The sequence below is a fragment of the Felis catus genome, chromosome X (genome assembly GCF_018350175.1).
Source record: "Felis catus isolate Fca126 chromosome X, F.catus_Fca126_mat1.0, whole genome shotgun sequence".
NCBI lineage: Eukaryota > Metazoa > Chordata > Mammalia > Carnivora > Felidae > Felis > Felis catus.
Window position 1 is genome coordinate 120783432 of NC_058386.1, and position 19564 is coordinate 120802995.

Consider the following 19564-nt stretch of genomic DNA (forward strand, 5'->3'; position numbering starts at 1 on the left):
GTATTCCTAGACATATCTGAGGTCAGTTTAAGTGGATTTAGAGGCATTCAAACAATTAATCCAGATTTTTGGTTTTGACTATCTGATATTCACCATGGAGGATATAGAGTTAACTATGATTTTTCAGGAAATTTAAAAACCAAAAAATATTCGAATCACCAGACTATGATTCTTTGCAACTGACTTTCAAAAAGAGGTAAAATACATGAAATTACTGGTTCTGTCACCATTTCTTGGATAAAAATGAAGATACTTGAAAGCACATTTTTCCTGTGACCTATAGAAACTAGACAGTTGTTTTGTCTCAGACACTGCTTAAGTATTTGACATATTTTTGCTTAAGTATTTGACATATTTTATCACATTAAAAAATTTTTTTTAATGTTTATTTATTCTTGAGAGAGATACAGAGACAAGTGTGAGTGGGGGAGGGGCAGAGAGAGAGAAAGAGGGAGACACAGAATCTGAAGCAGGCTCCAGGCTCTGAGCTGTCAGCACAGAGCCCGACGCGGGGCTCAAACCCATGAACTGTGAGATCATGATCTGAGCTGAAGTCGGACGCTTAACCGACTGAGCCACCAAGGTGCCCCTTTATCACATTTTATTGTGACAAAATCCTATGTGGTGAGTACTATTACTGTCTGCATCTTCGAATGGAGGAAACAGAGGAAGAGAGTTACTAACTTGTCAGAGGTCTGACAGCTAGTAAATAAATAGTCCAGGATTTGAACCTTCAGCACCATGGCCCCACAATCTTAACCACTTCTCTCTAGTGCCTACAACTCATAACTGGTTTGAAAATGTCCCCTGGGAAGAGCTGATGACTCAGAAAAAAAATCTTATTTCATCCTGACAGAAAGCCTCATTTAATATGGAAGTTGAAATACCAGCCACCTAATAAGATAAAATCTCCTTCTCTTCGGTAAATACTCGGATCAAACCATTTTTAAGAATGTAAAATATAAGGAATTCTCATTGTTATAAATATCCAACTCATGAGAATAAGAAAACATCTGGGTCTAATTAATCATTATAAACTTTGCATTTTCGTATTCAAAAAGCAATCAAATATGCTCTGTCCATAATCAGCTAAGAGTGAATTATGGTAATTCATGCATATTAGCTTATCACAACACATAACAAAAAGCAGCTTTCCTTGTCTTTGTTTTTATTTTGTCGAAGTAATGAATGTAAATGGTAACAAACCAAAGGGTACAGAAAATCCTAGGACAAAAGGCTGCAGATCCCCTCCCACCACACCCTTCCCGACCCTAAACCCACTTCTCAAAAGCAATCCATTTTTCCTGTTTCTGCTTGTAGCTCTCTGGAAGTATGGGGAATATGTTTAGACATCTATTTCTTAACTTGTATCTGTTGAGTCCCTGATAGCCCTGAAAGGAAAGGAGCACTTAATTCACAAGGTCCCTCTGGCCTTTTCTCATCTCCCTGATTGTTGATCTTTGTTATTTTTAGTCTCTCTCTGGTTACCTTGGTAACTTTAAATACTGAACTTAAAGCTCCATTTCTAGCTCCATCAACTTTTGATAGTATCTCTTGGACAGAATGTAAATACAGGCAATATTGACAGTATAGAAAGAGGAATGTGGACAGGCCTGGCTTCCCCCGGTATGCAATCTGTGCAATCACACAGAGCCTAAAAGCGCTAAGTGCTTCATTTAATGGTCTGCTGTCACTGCCTTGAAATCCTTAAGTTATTAATGAAAATCTTAAAAACAGAAAGGGATGCCTTGTTCATGGTCAAGTGATCTATAATGTGGTGTAACTGCAACGGAAAATCTCAACATTTTTTAAAAGTACTCAATAGGTGCATTCTAAGATGTGTATGCTTTAGAATATCCAAGGCTTGCCTTTGCTAGAGCATATGTCAAAAATGATTACAAAGCAATGTTAATGTGATATTGGCATAGGGATAGAGAACTGAAAAGTAAAACAGAATAGACTGTGGAAAAGAGACCCACGAATATATAGAAATGATACATGCCAGGAGTGATATTACAAAGACAGGACAGATTATTCAGCAAATGAGGCTGAGACAACTGAATAGGCTACCATATGCCATGCTCAAAAATCAGCTGCTCATGGATTAAAACTCTAATATGAAAACATAAAATTGTAAAAAATTTGAACCAGTAGAGGAAGGTATCTTTATAAACTCAAAGTAAGGAAATATTTCTTAAGTAATACACATAAAGCAATGTCAGAGAAACTATTGATAAATATGACTCCATTAACATTATTAACTTTCACTCATCAACAAAGAAGGTAAGTGGTAAACGAGGAGAAGGTATATGCCACAAATACGCCTAACAAACTATTAACATCTAGAATACATAAAAACCCTTACAAGTCAGGAAGCAAAGAAAAAACAGCCAAACAAAATTGGGCAAAAGACATGACCCAACACTTCACAGAAGAAACATGAATGGCACATGACCATTTAAAAAGATGTCCCACTTCATTAATAATCACATAAATATAAATTATACCACAACTAGATATCATTTCATATCCACTAGGCTGTCAAAACTTAAGAAATCTGACATCAAATGTTTGTCAGGATGCAGATAACTGGGAACTGCTCGTAGAAGTACAAACAGGTGAAACACACACGGGAAAACGATTTGGCACTATGCTATAAATTGAAATTCAAAAATTGCAAACAGCAATTCTACTCTGAGAATTCTACCAATTCTACAGTTATATATGCCAACCTCATACCCACACAGCTTATAATAGCAAAAAATAAAAAGGGGAAAAATCAGGGGCGTCTGTGTGGCTCAGTTGGTCAAGCGTCCAAGCATCGAACCGCAGCTCAGGTCACGATCTGACAGTTTGAGTTTGAGCCCCACATTGGGCTCTCTGCTGTCAGCAGACAGCCCGCTTAGGATCCTCTGTTCCCCTTTCTCTCTGCCCCTCCCCTGTGCACATGTGCTCGCACGCTCTCTCCCTCTCTCTCAGAAATAAATAAAACATTTAAAAAAGGAGAAAAATGTCCAACAATAGGCGAACATAGACAAATGGTGGTAAATTCACAGTGAAATATTATACAGCAGAGAAAATGAATTCCCTTATAACCACATGCAACAACATGAATGAATCTCATGAAGACAATATAGAGTGAAAATAGCAAGTAACAAGACTACTTCAACATTGCATTTTTATAAAGCTCAAAAATAAGCAGAGATTTGGATAAACCCAAACACAAACTTCAGGGTAATAGCCACCTCTGGGGGAAGGCCTGAAGATGGAAGAGGGAAGGAGTACGCAGGGAGATGTACCACCCAGAGCCCTGGCTGAGACAGTTAAGCTTTCTGGTTCTCCCCATTTCCTGGGACATGAAATTTTTCTAGTTCACTTTTCACTTAAAGGGCCTCACTCAGCTTTACATGAGGGTCTCAGTTCAATTCTGCAGGTTATGCAATCCCATAGGCTTGTCTCCTGTCCTGCCTAAAGCCTTCCTTATGGAGACCGGCGTGCAGAACAGTGAGAGATTCAGCTCCAGCTCCAGCCCACCCCTCTGTTTTTCAGCTCCATTTGGTCTGTTCCCCAGGAATTGCCCTGACTTTCTTTGGACTTCAGATATGCTTTCCTTTAAAAAAATTTTTAACATTTATTTTTGAGAGACAGAGAGAGAGAGAGAGAGAGACAGAGCGTGAGTGGGGAGGGGCAGAGAGACAGGGAGACACAATCTGAAACAGGCTCCAGACTTTGAGCTGTCAGCACAGAGTAGGATGTGGGGCTTGAACCCCATGAACCGTGAGATCATGACCTGAGCCGAAGTCCGATGCGTAACCAACTGAGCCACCCGGGAGCCCCCAGATATGCTTTTCAAAGGATTTTTGTAATAGTTTATCCAACATTCTCTGGTGGATTTTGCCATGGTACACCTTAAATCACTTTTCCAATCTCTTCTATGCAATTGATCTTTTCCAGTTTTCTACTGCTATTTTGGTCAATTTTGGTCATCATATACTACAAAAAAAATCAGTAAAATCCCTCTATGTTTTTAGCTCTACTGTCAAACTCCTGTATGTAATATTGATTTATAATTCTATCACCATGTTACTTATGAGTTTATGTCTCCTTCCTGCATACAAATTTTACTGGATTTTGTTTTTTCCACTTTTTTTTTCTTAATCCATCTAACAAAAGGGTTTATCTAATTTATACGTATTTTCAAAGAACACATTTTTGGATTTTTATCATATATACTACAATTTTTGTTTCCTTATTAATTCTACCTTTTGCTTTTCTTAACTGATTTTTCATAGTTTCCCTAGTTTCTTTGGTTGTTCTTTTTCTTTTTCTTTTTTTTTTTTTTAATGTTTATATATTTTTGAGAGAGAGAGAGGCAGAGCATGAGCTAGGGAGGGGCAGAGAGAGAGAGGGAGACACAGAATCCGAAGCAGGCTCCAGGCTCTGAGCTGTCAGCACAGAGCCCGACGCGGGGCTCGAACTCACGGACCATAAGATTGTGACTTGGGCCGAAGTCGGACACTCAACCGACCGAGACACCCAGGCGCCCCAGGTTGTTCCTTTTCTAACAAATTTTAGATGAGTACTTAGTTTATTTTTCATCATTCTTTCTTAAAATGAAAATATTTAAAGCCATGAATTTTCCTCTGAAACTATATATGAATTACTCCCATTCCTTTCTAAATAGTTTTCAATTTTGTCTAAATAGTTTTCAATTTTCTTTTTTTTCTTTGATCTAGAGACTATTTTAAAATGTGTTTTTAAATATCTAACTTGGTAAGAGTTTTTATATTATATACTTCACATTTTATTTAAATTGGATCAGTGAATGTAATCTGTAAAGAAACTACTTTTAAAATTGTGTTTCAACTCTCTTTTTGGACCAACTCATGATTTATAGTGTAAATATTCCATTACTTCTTTCCTTACCCCCACAAAATAGCATGCTTACCAACCCAAACACAGCTATTAACTCAAGTCTATTTATTATGTTATGCAAGTCCTCTATGTATCAGACAGGAATTGTGTTCAGCTGTTAAAGAACCAATATGACAATAGCTTATACATGGTAGAGACTCTCTCTCTCTCTCTCTCACACACACACACACACACAAGCAAATTTGGCATAGATAGCCCAGGACTGACATGGCAGCTCTACGTCATTAACATTCTGGGTTCCTTTTATCTTTCTGCTTTGCAGTTTTGAGTGCTATCTTCCATGCTCAAAGTTGCTTCATGGCCAAACAATACCTGTTGCTGTTCTAGCCATCACATCCAACATTCTAGGCAGGAAGAGGAATGGGGAGGGGTAAAAGAAATCTTATATTTGAGGCAGCCTTCCTTACAGAGCTTTCCTAGAACCCCCCACCCAATGATTTCTGTTTATAGATCAATGACCACTCCTACTTTATGTGTTTGGCAGCTATGTTATTTACTGTATATAGGTTTATGCTTATGTTTACCTTGCCTTTTATAATTACATAATGTCCTTCTTTGTCCTCTTTGGTGCTTTTAACTTTATATTCTGCCCAATTTTCTTTTTATTTGTATTGGACTAATATTTTTTGCCTATTCCCTAATGTCAAACTTTATCACTTTATTTAAGTGTATTTTGGGGGTGCCTGGGTGGTTCAGTCGATTAAGCATCTGACTCTTAATTTTGGCTCAGGTCATGATTTCATGGTTCATAAGATCAAACCCTGAGGTAGGCTCTGTGCTGACAGTGTGAAGCCTGCTTGGGATTCTCTCTCCCTCTTCCTATGCCCCTCCCCACTCATGTGCCTTCTCTGTCTGTCTGTCTCTCTCTCTCTCTCTCTCTCTCAAAATAAATAAGTAAACTTAAAGAGAGTGCATTTTTAATCTACTTGATAGTCTCTATATTTTACTGAGAGAAATCAGTCTATTCAAATGTAATTTAATCAAGGAAATACAAATCAAAACCATGATGATATACTATCTCACACCTGTCAGAATGTCAAAAATTAACAACATAAGTAACAACAGATTTGGCAAGGATGAGGAGAAAGAAGAACTCTTTTGCACTATTGGTGGGAATGCAAACTGGTGGAGCCACTCTGGAGAACAGTATGGAGATTCCTCAAAACGTTAAAAATAGAACTACCCTAAGATCCAGCAAATGCACTACTAGGTATTTACCTAAAAGATTAAAAAATACAGATTCAAAGGGGTATGAGAACCCTGATGCTTATAGCAGCATTATCAACAATAGCCAAACCATGGAGAGAGCCAAAAAGTACATCAACTGATGAATGCATAAAGAAAAGGTGGTATGTATGCATATATATATATATATATATATATATATATATATATATATATCTCCAATGGAACATAAGCTATAAAAAAGAATGAAATCTTGCCATTTGCAATGACGAGGATGGAGCTAGAGAGTATTATGCTAAGCAAAATAAGTCAGAGAACGACAAATACCATATGGTTTCACTCATGTGGAATTTAAGAAACAAAACAGACAAATATATGGGAAGGGAGAAAAAAAGAGAGGGAAACAAAACATAAGAGACTTTTAACCACAGAGAAGAAACTGAGTGTTGACAGAGGGAGGTGGGTGGGAGATGGGCTAGATTGGTGATGGGTATTAAGGAGGGCACTTGTTATGATGAACACTGGGTGTTGTACGTAAGTGATGAATCAGTAAATTCTACTCCCAAAACCAATATTGCACTGTATGTTAACTAACTAGAATTTAAATAAAAATTTAAAAAATAAAAATAAAAACAAATACCATGTAAATTTTTATGTGTTTGGTTTTGTGTATTGCATCTTGCTTTATATTTGCTTTTTTTTAAATCTTTTTTAAGTGTTTATTTATTGAGAGAAAGAGAAAGAGCATGAGCAGGGGAGGGGCAGAGAGAGAGGGAGACACAGAATCTGAAGCAGGCTCCAGGCTCTCAGCTGTCAGCACACAGCCCAACGCGGGGCTCAAACTCAGGAACCGCGAGATCATGACCTGAGCCAAAGTTGGACGCTTAACCCACTGAGCAACCCAGGCACTCTAATTGTTATTTATTTTTTACTGCTGATGCTATTTTTCCTTTCCTCTAATACACATATTTCATTACTATTTATTTAAAATAAGGTATCAAAATGCTCCATTTCCTCCTCCATTTTTCATCATGCCAGTAAGATGAAACATTTAGAATAATTTCACTCTACCCTACCCTTTTAAAAGGGCCTTTCTTTTATTTATTTATTTATTTTTTTAAATTACACTCTTTTTTTTTAATGTTTATTTATTCTTGAGACAGAGACAGAGCATGAACAGGGGAGGGGCAGAAAGAGAGGGAGACACAGAATCGGAAACAGGCTCCAGGCTCTGAGCTGTCAGCACAGAGCCCGACGTGGGGCTCAAACCCACGAACCGTGAGATCGTGACTTGAGCCGAAGTCGGACACTTAACCGACTGAGCCACCCAGGTGCCCCAAAAGGGCCTTTCTTTTAAAATACCTTTATTTCACGGTGCCTGGGTGGCTCAGTCGGTTAAGTGTCTGACTTCGTCTCAGGTCACGATCTCATAATTGATGAGTTTGAGCCCCATAGGGCTCTGTGCTGACAGCTCAGAACCTGGGGCCTGGAGCCCGCTTCTGATTTTGTGTCTCCCTGTCTCTTTGCCCATTCCCTGCTCATGCTCTATCTCTCTCTGTCTCAAAAATAAATAAAACATTAAAAAAAATTTTTTAAAAGGCCTTTATTTCTACTCACCTCAGTCTTCCAGCCTAAGATCTACATGTAGTGCTAAAACAATCTGATATCCATTTGAAAAGAAACTGAAGCACAACCCATACCTCCTACCTTATACAAAAGTTCAACTGAAGTAGATGACAGACTTAAATCTAAAAGCTAAAACTATAAAACTAGAAGATAACATAGGAATAAGGCTTTACCACCTTGGCCTAAGAAAAGATATTTTAAGGTAGAACACACAAAGCACAATCTATAAAGAATAACTAAATAAGTTGGACTTCATCAAAATTAAAAATTAGTGCTCTTCAAAAGACACATTAAAATAATGAAAAGACGAGCTACAGACTGGGAAAAAATATTTGCAAAACACTATATGTAGCAAAGGACATGGATCCAGAGTAATAAAAGAAACAAATGTACTTTTTAAATGTACTGTTAAAAAGATTTTTGGGTAATTTATCAAAAAAGATAGGGGTGCCTGGATGGCTCTGTCAGTTAAACATCTGAGACTTGATTTCAGCTCAGGTCATGATCTCACAGTCGTAAGATCGAGGCCCATGCTGATCTCCGCACTGAGTGTGGAGCCTACTTGCGATTCTCTCTCTCCCTCTCTCTCTGCCCCTCCCCTGCTCTCTCTCTCTCTCTCAAAATAAATAAACATTAAAAAAATTTTAAGATATACAAATGGATAATCACATGAAATCAACTTGACTACTCATAAGGGAAATACAGATTAAAAACCAACTGTGTTATCACTACACACCTATTAGAATGAGTCTTTTTTTATTATTTTATTTTTCAGAGAGAGAGAAGCAGAGCATGAGCAGGGGAGGGGCACAGAGAGGGACCTGAATCTGAAACAGGCTCCAGGCTCTGAGCTGTCAGCACAGAGCCCGATGTGGGGCTCGAACTCATGAGCTGTGAGATCATGACCTGAGCTGAAGTCAGACACCTCACCGACTGAGCCACCCAGGCGCCCCTAGAATGACTCTTTTTAAAAGTAACAATACCAAGTGCTGGCAAAATTTCTGAGCAACATGTATACATTGCTGGTCAAAATGTAAAATAATACAGCCACTTTTGAAAAGAGGTCGGCAATTTCTTATATAGTTGATTACACACTTACCATATGACCTAGAAACCCCACTCCTGGGTATTTACTTGAGAGAAACAAAAACTTGTATTCACACAAGTATCTCCACGCAAATGTTTATACCAAGTTTATTCATCATCTCCCTAAGCAGGAAACAACACAAATGGCCTCCAAATAGCAAATGGATGAACAAACTGTGGTACCTGTACATACACACAAAATGCAATGCTTCTCAGCAATACAAAGTAATGAACCACCAGTACATGGATGAATTTCAAATGCATTTTTCTAAGTGCAAAAATTCAGGATCAAAAGGCTACATATGTATGAATGCATTAATATGACATTCTAGAAGGGCAAGAACGTAGGGAAAGAAAACAGAGTAGAGTGTTTGCCAGGGGCTGGGTGTGAGAGCGTCAGGTTGTAGTTATACAACGGTAACCATTTGTCAAAGCTCACAGAACTGTACACTGAAAACAGCACATTATGCTTTATGTAAATTACACCACAATAATAAAAACAACCCAAAGAAACAAGATAGCCCAGTTTTGCACTCTGTGGTTTACCTCATGATCAACATAGTGATAAATTGCAAAGTCCATCCCTTCTAAGCAATCTAGTGAATACAAACCACAGAAGATTCAAGTACAGAATATGGTTTTACCAGACCCATAGCAGGCCAAGTAGGGGTTGAAATTCCTACTCATACTTGGGTGGGACCATGGCCAGTAATACTAGCAGTTCTCATTTTGCATGTCCAATCAGCACCTGCTTTCAGCAGCAATCTGGCTTGGGGCTAGGGCTCCGTCAAGCTTCTCTCCCCAAAGTTCAGTTTTCTGAACAGTTTTTCGTTTTTCTAATTCTACATCTTCCCTGTGCCTGTGCTCAGATTCCTCTCTGAGCTCTGGAGGTGAGGACAGCAGCTTCTGTTCCACCAGGTCCTGTCTGACTTCCTTTGCCTGTTTGAGTGACATCCTCAAGTTTTTATTTTGTTTTAGATTTCAATGTGTGTTTTTTTTTAACTTCTAGTCAGTTAACATAAACGGTAAAGTTGGTTTAGGGGTAGAATTTATTGATTCATCACTTACATACAACACCCAGTGCTCATCACAGTAAGTGCCCTCCTTAATGCCCATCACCCATTGAGCCCATCCCCTCCCCACCTCCACTCCAGCAACCGTCAGTTTGTTCTCTATAGTTAAGAGTCTCTTATGGTTTACTAAGTTTTTTATTTAATTCCAGTCAGTTAACATACTGTTATATTAGTTTCAGGTGTACAATACAGTGCGATTCATCGCTTCCATACATCACCCCGTGCTCATCATGACAAATGCCCTCCTTAATCCCCATCACCTATTTAACCCATCCCCCCATCCACCTCCCCTCTGGTAACCATCAGTTTGTTCTCTATAGTTAAGAATCTGTTTCATGATTTCTCTCTCACTCTCGTTTTTTCACCTTGCTTGTTTTCTTTCTTAAATACCACACATGAGTGAAATTGTATGGTATTTGTCTTTCTCTGACTTGTCTTTCTTTGACTTAGTAGCATTATACTCTCTAGCTCCATCCATGTCGTTGCAAATGGCAAGACTTCTATAGATATAAATATAAAGATATCCTGGCTATTGTAAATAATGTTGCTGTAAATATAGGGGAGCATGTATCCCTTTGAATTAGTGTTCTTGTATTCTTTAGGTAAATACCCAGTAGTGTGATTGCTGGATCAGAACACAGTCCTATTTTTAACTTTTTGAGGAACCTCCATACTGTTTTCCACAGTGGCCTCACCAGTTTTCATTTACACCAACAATGCACAAGGGTTCTTTTATTTTCCACATCCTCACCCAAACTTGTTGTTTCTCGTGTTATTGATTCACTGTAGCTTTGATTTGCGTTTCCCTGAAAAGTGATGATGAGCATCTTTTCAGGTGTCTGTTAGCTACCTGTATACCTTCTTTGGAGAAGAAGATCTGTTCATGTCTTCTGCCCATTCTTAAATTGGATTGTTTTTTGGGTGTTGAGTTGTAGAAGTTCTTGATATATTTTGGATACTAGAGCTTTATTGGATAGTCATTTGCAAATAGTTTCCCTCATTCCGTAGGTTATCTTTTTGGTTTTATTGTTTCCTTTGCTGTGCAGAAGCTTTTTATTTTGATGGAGTCCCAATAGCTTATTTTTGCTTTTGTTTCACTTGCCTCAGGAGACCTATCTTGAAAGAAGTTGCTATGGCCGGTGTCAAGATAGTTACTGTCTGTGTTCTCTCCTAAGATTTTTATGGTCTCAGGTCTCACATTTAGGTCTTTCATCCCATTTTGAGTTTGTTTTTGTGTATGCTGTAAGAAAGTGGTCCCGTTTTCCCAACACCATTTGTTGAAGAGACTGTCTTTTTTCCATTGGATATTATTTCTGGCTTTGTTGAAGATTAGTTGACCATATGGTTGTGGGTTCATTTCTGGGTTTTCTATTCATTCCATTGTTCTATGCATCTGTTTTTGTGCCAGTACCATACTGTCTTGATGACTACAGCTTTGCAATGTAACTTGAAGCTCTGAATTGTGATGCCTCCAGCTTTGCTTTTCTTTTTCAAGATCACTTTGGCTATTTGGGGTCTTTTGTGGTTCTATACAAATTTTAGGATTGTTTGTTCCAGTTCTGTGAAAAATGCTATTGGTATTTCAATAGGTATTGCATTAAATGTGTAGATTGCTTTGCATACTATAGACATTTTAATAATATTTGTTCTCCCAATCACTGAGCATGGAATGTCTTTCCATTTATTTGTGTCATCTTCAGTTACTTTCATCAGTGTTTAAATTTCAGAGTACAGGTCTTGAACCTCTTTGGTTAGGTTTATTCTTAGGTATCATATTATTTTTGGTGCAATTCTAAGTGGGATTGTTTTCTTAATTTTTCTACTGCTTCACTGTTAGTGTATAGAAATGCAACACATTTCTGGACATTGGTCTTGTATTGTGCTACTTTACTGAATTTATGAGTTTTGGCAGTTTTCTGGGGGAAATCTGTCAGATCTTCTAGAAATAGTATCATGTCCTCTGCAAATAGGTGAAGTTTTATTTTCCTTACTGATCTGCATGCCTATTGTTTTTATTGTCTGATTGTTGTGGCTATGACTTCCAGTACAATGTTGAATAAAATTTGAGAGTGGAAATCCTTGTTTTATTCCTGACCTTAGGGGGAAAGCTCTCCGTTTTTCCTCATTTAGGATGACGTGACCTGTGGGTTTTTCATATATGGCCCTTATTATGTTCAGGAATGTACCCTGTAAACCTACTTTGTTGAGGGTTTTTATCATGAATGGATGTCATACTTTGTTAAATGCTTTTTTTTTTTGTATCTATTGAAAGGATCATATGGTTCTTATCCTTTCTCTTATTTAGGTGATATATAACATAGATTAATTTGCAAACATTGAACCATCCTGGCAACTCAGGAATAAATTCTATTTTATCATGGAGAATGATTTTTTTTTAATGTATTGTTGAATTTGGTTTGCTAGTAATTTGTTGAGGCCTTTTGCATCTATGTTTATCAGGGATATTGGCCTATTTTTCTCTTTTTTAGTACTATCTTTATCTGGTTCTGCTATCAGGATAATGTTGGCCTCACAGAATGAATTTGGATTTTTTTCCTCCCTTTTCTATTTTTTGGAATAGTTTAAGAAGAATAGGTATCGATTCCTCTTTAAATGTTTGGTAGAATTCCCCTGGGAAGCCATGTGATGCTGGGCTTTTTGTTTGTTGGGAGTTTTGTGGTTACTGATTCAATTTCATTGCTGGTTGTGGGTATGTTCAAATTTTCTATTTCTTCCTGTTTCGGTTTTGGTAGTTTATATATTTCTAGGAATTTATCCATTTTTTTTCAGGTTGTCCAATTTGTTGTCATATAGTTTTTCATAATATTCTCTCATAATTGTTCATACTTCTGTGGTGTTGGTTATTTCTCCTCTCTCACTTGTGATTTCATTTATTTGACTCATTTCTCTTTTTCTTGATAAGTCTTGCTAGAGGTTTATCAATTTTATTGATTTTTTCAAAGAACTGGCTCCTGGTTTCATTGGTCTATTGTAATGTTGTTGTTGTTGTTGTTTTTTTAAGTTTCTATATCATTCATTTCTGCTCTAATCTTTATTTTTTTCCTTACTTCTACTGGCTTTATGTACCATTTGTTGCTCTTTTTCTAGCACCTTCAGGTGTAGGGTTATTTTGTTTCAGATTTTTTTTGCTTCTTGCTGTAGGCTTGTATTGGTATAAACTTCCCTCTTAGAACCACTTTTGCTGCATCCCAAAGGTTTTGGACCATTGCATTTTCATTTTCATTTGTTTCCATATACTTTTGCACTTCTTCTTTTATTTCCTGGTTGAACCATTCGTTATTTAGTAGCATGTTCTTTTTTAAAATTTTTTTAATGTTTTTATTTTTTTTTTGAGAAGAGAGACAGAGCATGAGCAGGGGAGGAGAAAGAGAAAGAGGGAGACACAGAATCCAAAGTGGTCTCCAGGCTCCGAGCTGTCAGCACAGAGCCTGACATGGGGCTCGAACTCACAAGCCGTGACATCATGACCTGAGCTGAAGTTGGACACAACCAACTGAGCCACCCAGGTGCCCCATAGTAGCATGTTCTTTAAACTGCATGTATTTGTGTTCTTTTCCATATTTTTTCTCATGGTTGACTTCTGTCATAGCATTGTGGTCAGAAAAAATGCATGATTTCCATCTTCTTGAATTTGTTGAGGCTTGTTTCATGGACTAATATGTGATGTATTCTGAAGAATGTTCCATGTGCACTTCAATGTGTATTCTGCTGTTTTAAGACGGAATGTTCTGAATATATCTGTTAAATCCATCTGGCCCAGTGTGTCCTTCAAAGCCATGGTTTATTTGTTGATATTTTGTTTAGAGCATCTGCCCATCAATGAAAGAGGGGTATTAAAGTCCCCTAGTATCATATTATTATGGATTAGTTCCTTTATGTTTGTTATTAACTGTTTTATGTATTTGGGTGCTTCTCTGTTTTGTGCATAAATATTTACAATTGTTATATCTTGTTGTTGGATTGTCCCCTTGATTATAAAACAGCGCCCTTCAGGGGCACCTGGGTGGCTCAGTCGGTTGAGCGTCCGACTTCGCTCAGGTCACGATCTCACGGTCCGTGAGTTCGAGCTCCGCATCAGGCTCTGTGCTGACAGCTCAGAGCCTGGAGCCTGCTTCAGATTCTGTGTCTCCCTCTCTCTCTGGCCCTCCCCCCGTTCATGCTCTGTCTCTCTCTGTCTCAAAAATAAATAAATGTTAAAAAAAAAAAAAAACAGCGCCCTTCTGTGTCTCTTAATACACTCTTTGTTTTAAAGTCTAGTTTGCCCAATATAAATATCGCTACTCTGGCTTTCTTTTGACATCCATTTGCATGACAGATGTTTCTCCATCCCCTCACTTTTGATCTGCAGGTGTCTTTAGGTCTAAAATGAGACTCTGACATCTTTCACCTTGGCTGACTCTGGCTGTACCTGTAGGAGGAGCTCACTGTGACCTGGGAAGGTGGGGAATGGGAGTTCTAAGATGTCTTGCTGGATCTCCTCCTACTCTCTCTTTTCTTGTGTGCTCAATGCAGATCTATTATTGTACTGTGAATACAACAGATTTCCATTTTGTCTGATAGTGCCCATTTAAATACCCCTGCCATCTTTCAAACCTACACTTCCCCAGCTTTTATTAAAGGGATCATACAAATTCTGTATGTGTCAGCTCTGATACCTCAGGCTCAACCTGATATTTTAAAACATTCTAAGGGGAAGAAAACAAAAGCAAACAAACTAGTCTTTCCCCAAGTCTTGTCACCGAGAAGAGGGACTATTCAATAACAACAGTCTGGATTTATTTATATCTGCTCCCTCGTCCCCAATCTCAGCTCTATCACAGTCCAGCAAGATCATCTTCCCTCATACAGAAAATTATGTCTGAAGTAAAGTAAGGTGCTTAATTTGTTAAAATTACAGTCATTTTAATCCTTTACATAAAGTACTTCAAGGCCATTTCAGTGCAGTACACTTAGAGAGCACAGAACATCATGGAAATGTCAAAATTTAAGGCATCAATTGCTCAGACCCATTAAAAGTTGCAACATTTTCTGATTTACCTGCCCAAAATGCACACATATACTCAGTCATCTTTTGAACGAAATGTCAGATAGAACATTGTTTTTTGGGCTATTAACCAATGGACATTTTATGTCATATTTACATATACATTTCTGGGAGGAGGGTCAAATTCCGTGTAGAAAATGATTTCTGAATCCTGGTCCTTTCACCATCACTTAAGAGCAAAAGAATTCACTTTCATAAATCACAGAGGTCAAAGATTCCAGCTGCCTTTTAAGGGGAAGGGTTTGGTACACATTTTACAAGAGTTACTTTTAACAACAACAAGAAGTTTTTTTTCACTTGAAGCCCATTTCCTCCTTAGGCAGTTTTCAGGGAAGGTTAATAAAAACAGGGCTTTTTAAACTTCACTGGTATCACAACTATCCATTCCCACATTTATTTAAATCCCCTGGTTTTGTAGTCTCTGAATTTCAGGCCATTTCTACAAGGAGAGCAAAGTCCAGGAAAGTTAAAGTGTTTTCATCACTACTGTCACCACTTCCCACTTCTGAAAGCCCTGGGTACTATCAAATCCCTGCCTGAAAAGTTAGCAACTGCTCATCTGTTGGGGGTCTCAAGCTGGTCTTCAAGACACCCCTAATTTCCTATGTTAACCATCTGTAGTAACAGGACCTGGAGCATCCATTTGATATACTTCACCAGCCCCCTGCTTGAATGTCTAATCCCCCCTCCATTCAGGGTTCCAACTCCCTTGTTATTAAAAAATACAAACAAGAAATAAAATAGGCTAAAACAAAACAAAAAAGACCACAGAACCCTTAAGATACTACCAGTTTCTTCGAATGGGAGAGAACTAGAAATTTTTGGTAAACAGCACTAATGGCTCCCATAGTATGGGAGTATATGCAGTATAATTTTCCATGGCTTTTATTTGGCTTCTAAGTTCAACCTGGGGGTGCAGCTTCCAGTGGCACTTTCCATGCAGGCAGGGTACTCCCAGATCAGAGAAAGTAGCCAAATTACTGCACACTGCTGCCCCTTTATTCTCCAACTCACATCACATTCTGGACAATTTGAATAATGTAGGTGCTTTCCTTTAAGGCAAGGTTTACGAACACTGAGCTCTCCTGATTCTCAACTGGGACTTGACCTCAGCCAGGGCAGGGAGCAGACTCTGTGCTACAGTGCTCCTGGGCAGTACTTCATCTCCACCCCCACCCCCTACTTTCCAGTGTCCTAGAAAGCCCATTTCTCTTCAGCAACTTTTCCCACCACCCCGGTTGGGAACCTGGTGACCTCCTTCGACCCATAGACGCTGGTCTTTCTTCTCTCATGTCTTGACAGGTCAAGAATATGGAAGCAGATAGAGTGCCAGTCCCTGGCAAGAAGGCACTGAAAGTGTCTCCGTTTTGCTTTGACCACCAAGCTTTTCCTGGGATATTTAGCATTCTCCCCCTAAGCCCAGGGCTCCTGAATGCTGGTCACCACGTGTTGCTGTAGACCATGGAAGAGACAGTACCATAGCAGTTCTCTCCACTGGAGCTCATGCAGAGTCCAAGGCTTTACCTATACTCAATAGCTGCAAGTGTCAGGATCTGTCTCAAGAGAGGGAGAGAGGTTGGAGTTGGAATCTATATGCTCAGTGTCTCCCTCTCCACTTACAAGACATTGTAACTCGACTAAAATGAGGAAATCTTATCCCAAGCTATAAGTTGAGTTTCAATTTTAAACCTCTACCTGATTTTCCTCTAGGTTTATGCAAGCATTTTCAGAAATTCATTATGGTAAAGAAGTTTCCGATTTAAAAAATTACATTTGTAACATTTTTTTGGTGGTCTTCATACAGTGTTCTTATGAGAAGACTTAACTGCCAGTGATTAGACTGACACCAGCCCCAAACCCTGAATTAAGAATTAATTTCTCCTGAATATTATTATTCATTGAAACTGACCAATTAATTAATCTGTTTGAAACGTAGCTTATTTTCTTTCTTACAAGACAAGATCTTGAGGAAAGTAGCATTTTCAAATACACATCTTTTAAGCCAAACTGATTTTCATTTCCTTTTTTATCATTCTGTATTTTGGTCAGCATCCATGAGTCAGATTTCGTGTACTAAAAGAACCCAGCAAGTAGCAATCAGTTCTAAAGTGAGGTCTTGCAAAATACATTCTCATATAAACTGTGATTCTCAGGTCATATCAACCTCGATGCAAAAGGAAAGTCACAACGGCAGTTACGTGTTAGTATTTCTCTGCCCCTGCGCCTATACAGTGCCGAGGAAATGTTGGCCTCTTCAGTTTCTCAAGCATACTTCTGGTGAGTACCCTGGTCCTCCTAGAACCAGCCTTCTTGGCTCCTGTGGCATTTTATATTTCTCTCTTTCCCGATACTGGTATGTCTTATCACTGAAACTATGCTACCACTGCCAATGAGAAGCATCCCTCGTGATACCTCTGCCCGCCCATGAGACCACTGATGCTTGGGTCCATTGCTAAAGGTCCTGCGATGAAAACATTAATGATGCACACTCCCATGACTGCCAAAACAGCTGGTGTCATGTCTATTGCTTGGAGAAAATCATGGGCCTAATGCAGCTGACACCTTACGTCCTCTGGAGGCAAGCTTTATGAGCTCTTTCACTGCTTCTCTTACATCTAGAACTCGGACATGATGCCAGGGATTCTAGAACTAGGATACAATCTGAATGACTGATAGCACACTATGCTTAAAATTGGTCATCCTGTCCGATGGTGGTCTCAGTTCTTGAACCACGTTTGCTTGATCTCTCCACTCCAAACGTAAGTTCTGTCATAATAGGCTTTTCATCCCTCATGAAAACCAGACTCACGGTGGGCCTTTGTCTCATCAATTTTCTGGACATGTCCAAATTCCAGCTGTGAAAATACCTTACGCTCATACTAGTACACATGGATCCCATTCACTCTAATTACAGTTGCTGGTAATTAAATGGAAACAGTTTGCCATGTTAACAGTTTTTCCTCCAACACTGACTTAATTTTTTAATAAAATTTTTACGTTGGAATCAGTTTCAGCCTATAGAAAAGTTACAAAGGATAATACAGAGTTCCTATAAGCCCTCACTCAGTTTCCCCTGGTGTTAACGTACACATTACTTTGTTACATTTGTTGCAACCAAGAAACCAACTTCTGTGCGCTACTAACTAAACTATAGATTTTATTTGGATTTCACTAGTTTTTCTGCTACTTTCTTTCATCTCTTCCAGGATCCAATCTTGGATATCAAACTGCATTTTGTCATCATGTCTTTTTAGTCACCTTTGGTCTATTACTATTCCTCAGTCTGTCCTTGTGCCGTTAATTTAAAAAAAATTTTTTTTAATGTTTATTTTTTGAGAGAGAGAGAGCGAGCGAGCAGGGGAGGGGCAGAGAGAGAGGGAGACACAGAATCCAAAACAGGCCCCAGGCTCCAAGCTGTCAGCACAGAGCCCAATGCGGGGCTTGAACTCACAAGCTGTGAGATCATGACCTGAGCTGAAGTCAGACGCTTAACCAACTGAGCCATCCAGCCGCCCCTCCTTGTCCCGTTAATTTTTAAATGGTTGAAATATTTTTATGTCAGTTCTCCAGGAAGAGTCTGAGCCCTGCTCTGCCTGGATTCTAAAGATTATGGAAAATACTTTTTCCCATTAATTCTGAAAAGGCAGGTTTTCCAATTAAGAGAGAACCAAGAAAGCTCTGGCACGCAGCTTTACAATATAATCATTACATATTTCTGAGGTTGGGCTTTCCTTTACTCCTTCAAAACAGGCAACCTTTTCATAGAGGCCAGGCACCAACATCTCTACATTTCACTGATACCCTCTGCTCTGTGAACTAGTTTGCAATTGTCAGCTCCTCAGCTATTATTGTTCCACAGTTGACACAGTGGATGCAGAGTGTGGCACTCACAGCCAGCTGCATACCCAATACCATTCTCATCTTCTTCCAGAAAAACCCCTCCAGTTTTGTTCAGGGCCGCAATGTGTCTGGCTAAAAGACGGCAATCCTCAGGCTTCCTTGCAGTTATGTGTGGCCATGTAACATCAACCTGGCCAGTGAGAGGTAAGCAGACGTCTATTGGAGGAGCTTTGGAAAAGCTAGTATTTGCCTGATTTTTGTTTTTAAAAGGAGCAGGTGGCATGTGCATGAAATGTAAACTCAAGGCCTGGAGAAGAAGCAGCCACCCTGCAAGCATGGGGACATCACAAACAGTAAGTGGAAAGCAGAAGGAGGCCCCATACCAAGTCCACAGTGCCTACCTCCAGGCTTCTTATTACATGAGAATAATACGTCAAATAATATTTTTAAAACCCTTTCATTAAGTCAGTATTTGTCAGGTTTAAGCGATATGTAATCAAATGTAACCGTATTGATAAATGGAGCCACACGTGCGACATGTACCGTGCCAGTACTACTGTAGACGGTGACAGTTGGTAACCTCTTCAAATAACCTCTTAGGAATCACAGGCATGAGAAAAATACCAGGAGATAGAAGATGGACGATATTTCACGCTTCAGTAAGGATGTACAGACCTCCAAGCTTAGTCAATTCCTGAAGGAACTCTAAACACGATTCTTACTAAACAATCGTATGCTTCTGAAGGACTTTAAT

At 38.8% G+C, this 19564-nt stretch overlaps 1 pseudogene; it reads right to left on the bottom strand.

Moving 5' to 3' along the window:
* LOC111558689 overlaps window positions 1-17489 on the bottom strand; it is a 119032-nt pseudogene extending 101543 nt beyond the window's left edge.
* Window positions 17490-19564: the final 2075 nt, after the last annotated feature.